This window comes from Buteo buteo, chromosome 9 (genome assembly GCF_964188355.1).
Source record: "Buteo buteo chromosome 9, bButBut1.hap1.1, whole genome shotgun sequence".
In the NCBI taxonomy this organism is placed as follows: Eukaryota; Metazoa; Chordata; class Aves; order Accipitriformes; family Accipitridae; genus Buteo; species Buteo buteo.
The window spans coordinates 38,292,635-38,304,692 of NC_134179.1; the positions used below are offsets into that span (position 1 = coordinate 38,292,635).

The window sequence follows — 12,058 nt, forward strand, 5'->3', positions numbered from 1 at the left end:
GCTGGTAGCTCAAGAGATGGAATGAGACAAGATGTATCTCTTCTATATGAATGAAAGGCTTTCTGAGACCTCTACAATGAGAGAACAATATGACTAATCCATGGACTTGGAGATATCTATCAGCCTTATTCAAGACAGAATATAGACCCTCCAATATTCTTCACCAACACAGTCCAAAATATTTTCCTCAACTGTAATGGCTTAAAATCAGCCACCACAAAGTCCTGCCTGCTTTCCGGGGAGAAGTGGTATTTCTGAAGTACTGTGGGGAATCACAAGAAGGATTGTGATGTGCCCCTGAAAAAGGCTGGTCACAACAGGGCAACTGCCGGATCAAAGTATAAGATATAAGATCAAAGCATAAGATCCCTGGAATTAAACTCTCACTAAAAACACAAGTCTCTTCATGGAAGTTTTGGCCTGAAAAAATTCTCTGTTTCTCATGGCCAGGTTTATTTTGCTATAAAAGATTCACTCAAGCAGGCAGCAGGGTAATGCACAGAGACTTCCCTCAGGGCACAAAGAGCAAGGAAGTATCATTTCCAAAACTGTGACTGGCAAATCACAGCAGTTGAAGGTTACGGTGCTAATGCAGACTCTCTTACATGCACAGCTAGCAATGTAGTGTGTTTGGGAGGCTTCCGCCACCTGCTATTCCCAGCTTTCTCCTTTCCTCTCTTTTCAAAGTTGCATCACATACAACACAGTGCTGCTACTTCCAAAGTCCAGTCCCCTGAGGAAGCCCAGAAAGTCATTCTGTTGTTCCCCATTTTATTTGCATCCACACTAATTACTCAGGCAGTAATTGAAGGGACTTCGAATATTTATTAAAACTACATCAAAGGTGCAGCACTGTTTTCTCTTCTTACATGACCTGCAAGGAAACAGAAAAAAAACCCCAGGTAATTCCATTCAAGTCCAGGTTATTTAGTCCCATAGCTTTCATCTGAATATTCTTTCTAAGGGGTTATAGGATGGATTTTGTTGTTCTTGCCATGGTTAATTTAGTTCTCTGTATTTGTTTCAAGCATTTTGCTAAGAAGCCACATTGTTTTTAACGACATTGATGGTGAAGGAACATCAGCCCCTCTCTGAGGTCCTACACTGGCTGAGGGGAATACTCCTGGATTCCCAATCTCCTTGTCAGGCCAAAAGGTACACTATAACCCATTTATTTCAGACAAAAATGCCAACAGGATTGAAATCTGCCAGTTTGCCTGCTCAACGTGAGCAGTAAAGAGAGGCTGATCCCCTGCCAAGCAAGAAAGTTGAAGCAATGAGAACGTTAGCCCTCTAAGCTACAGTGCTAGACTTGATTGCAGACTTAACAAGGATAAAACACATTTTATTCACTGCAAAGTGATAGCTTCAAATAGATATTCAAAATATATGGCTGAAATCATTTCTCCTACTCACACTCTAAAAAAGATGTCATTGCCTCAGTGCCAGTGGAGCATACTGTGTTACATACTAACCCTTTTCATGGGTTTGACGTTAATGCAACAATAAGCACAGGATTGACAGATTATTTATTTATTTATTTACTTATGACAATTTCATGCATTGAATAGAAAATCATTAGCATCAGCTGGCCTTGGGGCTTTCTAACTGTTTATCCTTCCTAAAGATATGTGCACTTTCTTAAAAAAAAGAAAAAAAAAAACAAAGAAAGGAAGTGTGGTTTTGTTGATCAGTGTAAGCGATGATTTTCCTTTGTTATGGGTTATGATAGCAAATTTAGACAGAAGCCCTTCTGAACTCAAAAGGAAAATAAAATGACAGCAATTGAAGGTTTTTCTGGTTTCAGGTGTGTCAGTGACCTCAGTCCGACTTGTCTGGGACTCAATATTTTGCTCATTTCATTCAGTGGTTAAAACCCTTTAGCTTTCATGGCACAGAACCAGAGATTTAGCAGAAATGCTTACCACTATCTGTCTCCACCTTCCACAGCACCTGGTGTTGCTGTATTTTACGAAACACAAGGTGTTTTATTTCCCTCCTACCCCAGCTACACATAAATAACAGAGCATTTTGGCTGTTCCGGCATGTCTATTGTGTGAGAGCACTGTCCTTTTCTCATGAGCATCAGCCTGGGTCGTAAGAGGGATTCATTTCAAGTTACTGCAGCTGTGGAAAAAGTAAGGAGGTATAATCCATGGTATTTGGTTTTGCTCCTTTGGGAGGGCAGTTCTTTCTGGTTTAAGCTGTCTTCCAAATAGCTGGGATTCATTAAACTCTGGAGCTGCCTTTTGTGCTGGTGCCTCACTGTACAGGAGCCTGAGAGATTAGTGTAGACCAGACATCTAGCTTTTTGACAGCTGTGACTAGTGGAGATGAATCCCACTGCGGGTAACATCCTCTGTTGTTTTTATTAGTCAGGGCTAGTCCCAAATCACTTCAGCACACTGTTCTTGCTCACCCTGTTTTTTGTCCTGAACCCCAGTCACAACCAAGTCCCTAACAAGAAACTCAGCCCCCAGAACTTCAAAGCCACATCTTAACCCTCAGAAAATTGCACTTGTGTGTATTTCACTATTATCCTTTTCTTACTCTTCTTTAAAAAAAAAAAGTGTTGTCAGGGTTAATTCTCCACATGGCACATTCTCTCTGCAGTTCTATATTGCATTTTCATAGCTAGACTTTGCTGCCTGCACTAAATGAAAACTATTAAAACCATAAAGTGCTTCAAAACAAGCAGGTGTCAAAAAGCAAGCTCTCTTCTAAGTATCTCCCTTGCTGCTGGCAACCATTACTTGCAGTTACAAAGCAGATCATTTAAACATTGTCTAGCTGTCTCCCACATTTCTAAAGTATCTCCTTCCTGATAGAGCTTTAGCTTTAGCTGTCCTATTCTTTCACTCAGGGTATTTTCTTCACATTACTCCCGTTAACATATCTTGTTGAGAAATCACTCAGGGCCAAGGCATCTGACAGAGGTCTGCTGCTGTCAGTGCCTGCATCCTAACTGATCGGCACTGGGTTACAAGAGTTGCACGAGCTTCTGTGACATGACACAGCGCAGCCACCAGCAGCCAAGGGCTTCACCATCTCTGGCTCGTTAGTCATAGGTATGCCAAGGACTGCAGAATATTCTTTTTGAAGTTGGTATTACCAAGCAGCAGGTGGTATGTACCCTGAACAGACATTGAGGTTTGCAGTTTCATTCGGGTATATTACGTGCTTATTAAATATTTTGGTGCAGATGTCACAGTGGGTAACTAGAAGATGAGATGGATGTTGAGACCAAACTATTTGAAATAGCACCCACCCATCTGCACAGAGCTGAGCTGCTATGTCTCCATTGCAGTCCTTGATCCTCTCTTTATCTGAACTGGGGAACTTACTGCAGGATGTTGTGGCTCCCTCTCCACTCCACCCAATTGTTTTTTATTTTTTTTTTTTTTTAAAAAAGAGGCAACAAGAGGATGGCAAGTACTCAAGTCTCATCATGACATTCAGGGAGGGAGGAATCAGGCTACAACCTAAGAATGGAGTGTTTGGGTGAAAAGTTATCTGTCCTATAGTGTAGACACCATTGTTGGGAGTAAATACACAAACTGTTACCAAGTTAGCCTTGTGACTCTTTATAATACAAAACTTTTGAGTTTCTGATACTTCTTACGTGATGCAAATCTTCATCAAATCTGTAATGCAAAACTGTTGACCTCAGTTCTGGGGGTCACTGTCAGATGCTGATTTTATATACAATTATAGCTTTTTGACAACTTAGGGATAAATCTTATGCTGGCAGAACCCATGGGTTTACACAGAGTAGTGCAAATTATTTTGGTTTTGCACTGCCAATGAGTGATATACAGCAAATCTTAATTGTTACTCTAATCAGGCTGCAGTACATTTGATGTATAAATCCAGTCCTCCATTTACACCACAACATACATCATTGCTACAATTGTCCTCATGTCTGTGCATATTTATATTCATAAATATGCATGCACTCAAACTATATATACATGTATATTTATATATACACACAAAAACTCTCTCTTATACACACAAGTGTATATATAAATATATACACACAAGCATATATATATATATATATGAATCTGTGAGCTCTTGTGACCTACAATAAAGAATTACTAACTGGATAGAGGATAAATGCAATATTCTTTTTTTTTTCCTTTTTTTTCTAGAACGGGTTACACATCCTGTGAATGTAGCTAAAGTAAATCATAATTTGCAGCACAGAAAGGAAATGGTTTTGATGTTTATGAATCACTGCTGTCAAATTTGTACAAGTAAAGTACAGTACACTGGATATATATACACAGCAGCCCCCTTCATGTTTAAAACATTCTAGAGAGCTTAACAAATGATAACCTAAGATAAAGCTACTGTTGGGTCAAAGAATGAATTAAACAAGTGTTGCCTTTAGTCTTGACATGAAAGCATTTACAGAGCCAATGTTCTAAATCTCTGCTGGCAGAATATTCAGAGGTAGAAAACGAAAGAGCACTTAAGATGCACAGGCTCTTTCAGCTATGGATTTATAATGATATTCTTGTAGAGCATTTGTAGAACACAAAACCTGACTTGGGCAGGAAGGAAGTAATACCTCAGCTGGATATGTAGGTCCTGGAGGTTAGGTGAGCACCTGGAATACCCTTAAGAGCTAACGAAAGCCTTAGAATAGATCACCTTCCAGGGGACCGACAGCAATAACAGCTAACTTGGTGACCCTTCCCTTGCCCTCGCTGCTTTCTTAAATTCATGCAACTCCAAGTTTTTTCTTGCTTACATTTTGCAGGTACACTTCATGATCATGCAACTGACAGGCTGAAAGCTCCTACATGGGTATCACTGGCACAATGGCTACAAACATAATTTGTCCAAGAAACTACTTCCCTTCTGTCCTGGTTGAATCAGCATGAAGCAGGGGAGAGGGAAATTTTCCCTCTGTGGCTGGTCACTGAATTTGGCTGAGCAGTTTGTTGTGTTGCATTCATGATGTGGACACCTGTCAGCCAAGATTCAGAGAACTGGTAAGATCTGAGTGGAGGCTCCTTCCCATACAGCATCGAAATGCTGATGGACAGTTATGACTTGCAGTTGTTCCTCAACTGATACCAATTCAATCCAGCTCTCTGGTGTGGACCATACTCCATCATAGTCTTGGTCTATTACATTGTATTGGAGTGAATTATTTGTCCCCTCTTGAGCCCCAAAATGGCTTTTAAATAAGTTGCATTCACTTTGGAAAACCTCTGGTTCATTTTAAAAAAGTATCCAGGAAAACCAAGGGGCTAACAACAAAGATAAAACTCTGAGGACATTTAGAAGTAGCCAAGACTCAGGTTCCGGACAGAAGCTTTTCATCATTATAACTTTTTCACATAAAGTGCAGTAGACAGAGCCATAGACTAAATTGTCCCTGACCCAAATTTTATTTTGTCGTATGTCCTGCCATTTTGAAAGAATGTGTTTCAGGGGAATTCCAATAAAGACCGAAAGTGCCTGAAATTGGAAGAAAGTGGATTTTAAGCGCTTAACTCCAGAATTGCTATCCAAATCTCCCTTGTTGCACACACTCCATCAGTGTCTTCTATTTTGTTTTCCTTTTCATAAGCTCTAGAGATGCCCAGGGTTCTGTTTTCCTGACTACATGAAAGCACCCTCTGTCTGAGCATCTCCAATCTAATAAAAGAGTCTAAAAACTACACAGACAAATACTTGTCATAGAGTACACCTCAGCCGCAGGGACAGGATCAGACACCACACAAAAGGGGCAAACACCTGCATTTCCTACAAGATCCTGCTAGTTAAGAAGTGACAGGCACAGGGTCTGCACCCTCTGCGTTCTGTCAGGGTTCAAGCACACGTCTCCATGCTGTGGAAGGGGTTCTAACCTCGGCGAGACAGGCTAGCCTAAGCGGAGACCGTCTCCACTGGGCTTACTGCATGTGCACAGGAAAAAAAATACAGAAGTTGTGGGACGAGAGACAAACGAAATGCCAGTAGGGCTCAAGCAGTTAGGGCACTCACCTGCACTCCTGGAGATGTTGGGAGTTCAGGCCCTTACATGCCAAGGATTACAAATGGACCTGCTACCTTTGAACAAAAAATTGAATTTCACAAATCCATTCCTTTGTGTAGTCCCCGTTTATATCCCCAGATCTATGTAAGGTGCAGTAGCACCTTTACTCAACACGTCATTTCATTTTCATTTGTAAATGGCTTTTAGAGTGCTCACCTGAAGAGCAGGTGCTTGCCAAGGGACTGGCAGCTGATTGCAGTAACTCGTTAGCACGGCAAAGGGGCTGTGAGCACATGTCGTGCCAAGGAGCTCATCTCTCAGCTGTGAGAGCACATCCCTCCGCAGTCACGGAGCTAAACAGTTCTGTATGTAAAAACTGCTTAAAAGGCTGCTGCTAATATGTATTAGAGGTTAATTCTAGAAGTCAGGAAAGCTGATGTTTTGTCTGAAACCAAACACAATACATGTTTGTATTGGAAGTTGTAAACAAGGAGGCATGCTGGGTAGGTAGCCTCAAGCTAGCAGAATTTTTTAAAAATCCTGAGACTTGTCTTTACATTATTTATAGGCTGGAGAAGATTCATTGTTTGTGAAACAACAGGCAGCCCCTGTGCTACATCTATTGACACAGTGAAACCTTCTTGGATTGAAATTTGCTTTGATACCCTGTAGAGATTTCCTCCTAAAGTCTGAGTTTCTTAAATAGGCTGCACTCAAGCTCACCCCTTCTCTCACATGCACGCTCTCTCGCTGTGTCTCGTACATTGCGTGCAACACTTCACTGTGAACCGAACCCCATGTGGTGGGAGAGAATTATCAAGGGGGTATGGTATCTTTAAAGAACAAATTAGTAAAACAATGATTCTTATTAACTCAAATAAAAGCAACTTTCATGAAGGCATTAGCAAAGAGTGGAATAGCTGTTATGTACACAAAGTTGGTGTGTTCTCTGCAGAACCCAGCTTGAGATAAAGATGGTACTTTTATAATATTATCAAAAAAGCAGGGAACAAAGCAAGAAAGAGGACTGAAAGACTAATTCCTCCCCCAGGAAAAGAAGACAAAACACTCTGTCCTAAGAGAATAGCCTGTACTCACTGCCATCCTTTATCCTTCATGGCAACGCGAGAGCAGACAGCAAAGGCCCAGTGGGCCAAATTCCATTGCATGTAACTTCTCTGAAGTCCAAGATAGTACACTAGAGATTAATACAGCCCGTATCAGACTCAAAACCGGGTTTGCATTTTATTTATTCTTATTTATTGGACTGCAGTAGCCCCTAGAGGCTCTCAGTAGGACTGCTGGCCCATTGTGCTCCAAGAGCTAACAGGGAAGGACAATGATGGAACACTTGGGCACTCACTTTGATTTCACTGGGGTCTGGCATAAGCTCAGAAGTCGTCTTCTGTACTTCCTTTTCAGAGGTCAGCTTCATGTCCTCTTTTTGTATGTATCACTGAGTGAGATCCTCTGATAGAAGACCCCCAAAGTTGGTGGAATTACTACTACACACAGCTTGCTGTTTTCTGTACCAACTCATCCTCACCTGTTGCAAGCAGTAACTCATTTGCCAGAGTGAAACAATGTCCCTGCCGCATCGTAGATGGGCTTCACAGCAGAGATCTTCTATTAGCCAGTCCCAAGAGCTCCAGAGGAAAAATTAAAAAAAAAGAAAAAAGTCAAAGTTAGCAGTACAGCTGTCAGAAAAGCACTGGGATAGTCAAACAGGAGCTTCAGTCATTCCCTCTGGGCTGGAAAGAATGATGTCTTGTCATGCGGAGCTGTTAAGAGAAAAGTAATTAAAAGCTAAGGAAAAAAAAAAAAAGGAGACCCATAGGAGTACCCCCTCTAAAACAGATGTTTTAAATCGCTAAAGACTGCCTTTTCTTTATTTGGGGAATATTCTCTTTTTTGTTTGGTTTGTTGTTTTTTTTCTTCTTTTCCCTAGCCTAAGTCTTCCATCTATAACATTGCCAGAGTAAGTAGCTTCATTACTAAATAGGCTTTATACGATATGAAGATATCACTACATACTGCAGGGACAGGCAAAGGATAGAAGTAGATATGACAGTAATGCTGGAGCCCCACCCATTAAACATATAGGAAAACAGCCTCTGGTGCAGCTGGCCTTGGCTTAACTCACTCAGCCCACCGTTGAGTCCTAAATCCACTTTGTGCACCACTGTAAGTGGTCTGAATATGGCTCTTCCGTCCATGGTATCCTGATACGTTTTGTAGAGTTAACATGTTCTTTTTGTACTAGGTTTCTTTTAAGGATCCTAAATTATTTTGCAAACTTTATAAAGCTCATTAAGGTCTTGCAAAATCAGTAAATATATTTTTAAATTAATTACAACACAGTCATTGAAGGCACCATTGCTTCTGTCACTGAGATTCATCCCAAAGGTGGATGTGCTGTAGCATGTTTGAAATCCAGAGGAGGTTTGACATTCCAGAGCAACACTACTCAATCAGCTGGGAGAGGATGTGCATGACAAAATCACATGTATCAAAAGGACAGCAAAGGCAGCTCTTGTTTTCACAAGATAATCTTCAAAACTAAAAATGACCTGTAACAAGAAGCCTTTCTGACTAATCCAATTTGTCTGGAACAATCAAGGGATCTTGGCAAGAATCTGAATTTTCTCCATAATCAAAGGATTGAGCCTTTTAGCACACGGCTGTGTCCTGGTCAAAAGGGATAGTCACCTGCCAACATCAGTTCTGCAGTTTTCCTCGGTGACTTCTTCTATTGCATGTCTTTGCCTATCAATACCTACTGAGGCTGGATGGAGCTCATACCTCAAGATATTCTGTTATGGCAATTTAGCACCAATTCCTCTGCTGACTGTGACACGAGGTCCTCAGAGGGAGATGCAGAAGGCATCTCTTTGTACCTGTTTTTCTCAGTAGCAAGCCAAGGCTGGTTTCTGCTCCTCAAAGATAAGTGGTGAAAGGAAAGGATGTGGCAAACAGGAATGGGCAGGAAAAATCATCCAAGCACATCCATAGGAAGGTCATAGTTAATGAGGACAATGTGTGAACAAAAGGATGCGGAAAGTACAGTCTGACAGAGCAGCGTTTGTTAGTGCGTTACTGCCGCAGGTCCGATATAGACACCTAGGAGATTAAGGAGACAGGATATAAAGCAATCATAACCACTTTTTCCATAGCTTGCTTCTCCTTTCAGTTAAAGAAACCCACTATTTGCCAATTTAGGTCTCTGCTAGAGGCTGTGGCCTGTCTTGAGTGGGCAGGGATGCTGGGGCATCCCCTGAGGACTCCTCCCCGGGTAGCTGCATAGTTCCTACCACCAAATTCAGCCCACAGTGAGGGGAGGCAGGAACCCCACCTGTGTGCGAGGGGCCCAGCCCGTCCTGCTAGACATGGAAGAAAGCACACAGACTGCCTGCCAAGGGCGCTCGTATGTGTTGCACAAAGCCCGCCGCGTGTTCCATGACCAAATTTCATATCTTGAACCACTGGGCTCAGCCAGGCATTTGTTCTTGCTGGGAATATGATTATTCAGCTTTTTCTCAGGTCTGACCTAAAGACCACCTACAGAAAGGTAGGGGCTCAAGGCAGGAAATGCTCATAGGTTTCACTTACGTATGAACAGAACAGAATATAAAATAAAGCAGAAGAGAAGCTACACAAATAATCATTCTCACATCAATGTGTGCAATGGGTAGTATTAATAGCATGCCTAATATTTGTGTTAACTCAGAAAAGATGCTCTGGAGTGCTACTACTAATGACAGTGCTGCATTCTTATGTACATGAATCTTCAGGCCAAAAAGATGAGTGGTGCTGTTCATGCTACCTTTTTGCAGAAGACAAATCTAGCCTTCCTTTTAGCCCCTCTATAGGATTGTCTTTTTTTCATCCTTTAGATTCAGGAGGATGAGCTACCCTTCTGCCTGGTATGACCAATATAAGTTTAGCAACAGCAGTCACAATGTACTTAGGAATGTAGGGACAACATTAGGATCCAGACTTTCTGGATCCTTTCTCATGTGCTTCTCACTGAAGGAAATCTGGCTTGCCATAGTTTTTGCACACAAACTGAGCAAAAACTAAGTATTACATTTCCACCCCCATCACTACCCTAATGCCTCCACTGAGCTTCATAAATATACTTATTTCAAAAAGATGCTGTCAATGGGAGCAGAAACCATTTTTCCTCAGTGTGTGCTTAGAACTAGCCAAGAGCTAAGCAAAAGAAAAAAAACCCAGCAGCTGGTTAGCACTCAGGATCTGCATAGTTTCCAGCTCAAAGGAAATTCACAGGACTCCAAAACTGTGCCAGAATTGATTTGGTGGGCCACTACCACTTAAAGTTGAGAGCAGCATGCAGTGTGTATTCATAAACATGTGTTTTCCCTGAGAGTTTAAATTTTCCTTCAGCTCAGGCTGTGGAGCTAGCTTGCACAATGCAATTAGCAGAATTTGTTGCTGCAACAGGAGTTTGCAGTAGTGGTTCAATCAGGACATGTGAGCCACAATCGAATCTAATTCATTTTTTCCTAAGTGTATGGACTCCAATGGTAGTGCAAGTAAAGGATTGTAAAAACCCATTTTTTTGTCACTAAAGTAAAAGCTCTGCCTATGAATATGTACACAAAGCACCCCTGTTGTAAAAGCAGCAGCCATTTTACATTGTCACTTCTAGAAAAGAATTTGACTTCCCAGAGTGAGAAAATGCAACACAGGACGATCATGGATTTTATTCAGGCTAGCATCTTCACCGATAAAGTAGTGGGTGTAATCCTTAGAGAGAGGTTCTACCATTTTAATCACAGCAGTAGAGTGGTACGACTCTGTGTGTAGGCAAGCGATAAAATAAATTTTGAGAGCCTGTTGTGAGCTATGGCATTCCTATGTTCTCGCTTTATACTTTTTTTCGCAACCTCCATGAATTAGGATGAGTTATAACCTAATGTTAACTTAGATGAAGGCAGAGTTTGCAAGTGGTGCATGCAGAAAGGGGTTTGTATATTTTCGAGGGTGCTCTGTAGCTCAGATATATACATTCCTTCAATTCCGACTTGTAAATAGGAAAACTATTTGTTATTCAGTTTTCAAAGACAGCAAAATGTGTTGGCCTGTCACACTCTGTAAGTTGGCTGTCAACAGGAACTTCTGAAACAGCCCATCTTCTCTTCATGGCTAGCAAACAACAACTACCAAAAACTAACCACTTGCCTTTTATGTTCTTTGGGAAACAAGAAAGCAAGAACAAAAAATTTGAACATTAGCCTCTTCCGTGCAGATTCTTTTATGTGCTGGCACTTACAAACTTTTGGAATATTACCTTATTCTGGCTTCATTCACTATATCACCATTAGCTTTGTGTTCTGGATAGCGTGGTTAAATTATTGTGAACGCTACAGTTAAATTATTAATGTTGCCTTGGTTGCTAATCCAGTGCTGACTGCTTGTTACCTTGGATTGTGTGGCTGGTTACAGTTCACTGCCTTTTGTCCCCGTCTTCCCAGGGTACTATCTCCAACCAATTACGAAGTCTGATGTTTTCTTGTTATTCTTGCTAGTTATTAAGCAGCTCTCTTAGCTTTTCCTTTGGCATCACAGTGACAGTGCTAATAAAAATTGGATTGGACCTGGAATATGGAAGCTATATTTTTATCCACGGAGCAAGGCCAGCTCAGCCTGCAGCACAGTGGGTTTCCCTGCCTTGCCATGTCAGATCTTGGCTGAGGTGCCTAAGTGGACTAATTAATGCTATTTCTGTTGCTGTCACCTACACCCAGGGAGGTAAACTCATACCACACAGCTGAAGTCATACTATCAACTTTTCCTTGTTCCCACGCAGACCCTCTGGATTTGAACCAGCAGCCCACAACTGACTCTATAGCCTGCACAAATTCCTAGAGCTATCTACTGCCTTTGCCATGGATTGTTTCAGCAGTGTCCAAAATAAGTCAATAAACAAGTGGACAGAGCCAGCTGGGAACTGAAATTTTTGTTTGCAGGCTATTCTGCATTTCAATAATTCTAGTTCCCAGTTTGCATAAAAGCTATTCCTAAAATAACCGCTTTCTG

The 12,058-nt window shown here is 41.4% G+C and overlaps 1 long non-coding RNA gene across 1 annotated transcript; it reads right to left on the minus strand.

Annotated features, from left to right (window-relative positions):
• Positions 1–763: 763 nt before the first annotated feature.
• On the minus strand, positions 764–7,204 carry LOC142034571 (uncharacterized). Its single transcript, XR_012651699.1, has 3 exons — positions 7,094–7,204; positions 6,004–6,069; positions 764–874 (listed from the first exon to the last, which is right to left on the minus strand). It is a non-coding gene; the product is annotated as an uncharacterized LOC142034571 (long non-coding RNA).
• Between the last annotated feature and the right edge of the window lie 4,854 nt (positions 7,205–12,058).